Consider the following 1,652-nt stretch of genomic DNA (forward strand, 5'->3'; position numbering starts at 1 on the left):
TGGAGAGGAGTGTAGACGGTGGGCTTTCATCGGATGTCCAGGCCTGCGTCTTCTTCGGCTGGAGAAGAGAGAGAAGAAAGAAAACAAAAATTGAAATCCGTTTTCAGAAAACGAAAATGAAAACGTCTTTTTTTCGTTTTTAGTTTTTCAGGAAAGACAAAAACGTTTTTGTTTTTGTTTTTTAAACATTTTTACACCAAACGCATTTTATGTTTCCGTTTTCATTTTTTAGTCTCGAAAAATGTGAAAAATGAAAATGAAAACGGAAACAAATAAGGCCATGGTTCTTTTGAGAGAAGTACGGTCATATTTAAGTCTCATTTATTTTATTAATTTAAGTTTAAAATTTGAGTTTTGTTATAGTAAAAAAATTTTAAAAACAGACACATCTATTTTTTTTATTACAGTAAAAAACTTTCACATAAAATCACATCTCAACTCGAATTAAAAATTCGAATTAACGAACTAAACGGACCCTTAGTATATGAGTTATATTACGGTATAAATTTATAGTTTTTGTTATGTGACAGTGTTTTTTTCATAAAAAATTTAAATTTTAAAAATTATAATTAAAAATTCTGATATGATTCTATGTACCAAACGGGTCTGTAGTTTATTATGGTTTTGTATAAATTTATTATTTATTTCATTTTAAATATTTAAATTTATTGTGACTTTTTATTAATTGAATAACAAAATAACAAAAAAAAAAAATAGTTGAATGGTACGATCCTTCTGTCGCCCTACACAACCGCAATGACATGATTCATTTAGAAGTATGTATGGACTAGGTAGTACCTCTTTAACCCGTTAAGAAGTGGGTCGTGCTAAAGTTGAAATATTGTGACATAAAAAAAGGACATGTTCATTTTTGTTTGTGCCGAGTGAAATTTTAATATTCTCCATGTTCTTAATTCATTTATTTTTCAACGAAATCTACCAATCTCCAATCCAACTCATAACATCCATTATCCGTTAAAGGATAACCACATCTTAATTATTGTTAGAATATAACAATCCAAAGAGAGTTGTTGCTCAACTCTACAAGTGTAGCCACATGAGATCTAGTGCGGGGATGAGCAATTATGTTCGGACAAAGACCGCGTACTCTAGTTGTGTGTGGACGGTAAAAACGTGAGATTCGACGTGGGATTGGACCAATTTTACCAGTTAATTTTTTGAATTTTCAAAAATTAAATATATTTTTTATTTATTTTTTTTTTTTATCTCCAAATGCATTTTTCCTAGTTATTAATATTTAAGAATGGGAATCTATCACATTTTCAACAATTTGATCAATAAAATTTTTTTAACTATTTTGAAAAATTTTAAGGATAATTTTGAGATATTTTAAAATACGAGGATTTTTTTTTAATTACAAAACAGAAGGAAATGTGAAATTTTGTTAAAAGTCCGTGTATATATATATATATATATATCTTCATAATTTAGAGTTAATTACACAATGGTCTATAAGGTCTACCACGCTATTTTGATCCGATTTTTAAAACATTATACAGTTGATCTATAATCCATTATTCTTTTTCAATTTTGATAATTCTATTAATTAGGTGTTAAAATCAAATTATGTGTAAATTAGAAAACAAGATTGTAAATATATAAAATTTAGAAATTATATATGAAATTTAATT

Source organism: Morus notabilis, unplaced genomic scaffold (genome assembly GCF_000414095.1).
Source record: "Morus notabilis unplaced genomic scaffold, ASM41409v2 Scaffold1229, whole genome shotgun sequence".
Classification (NCBI taxonomy): domain Eukaryota; kingdom Viridiplantae; phylum Streptophyta; class Magnoliopsida; order Rosales; family Moraceae; genus Morus; species Morus notabilis.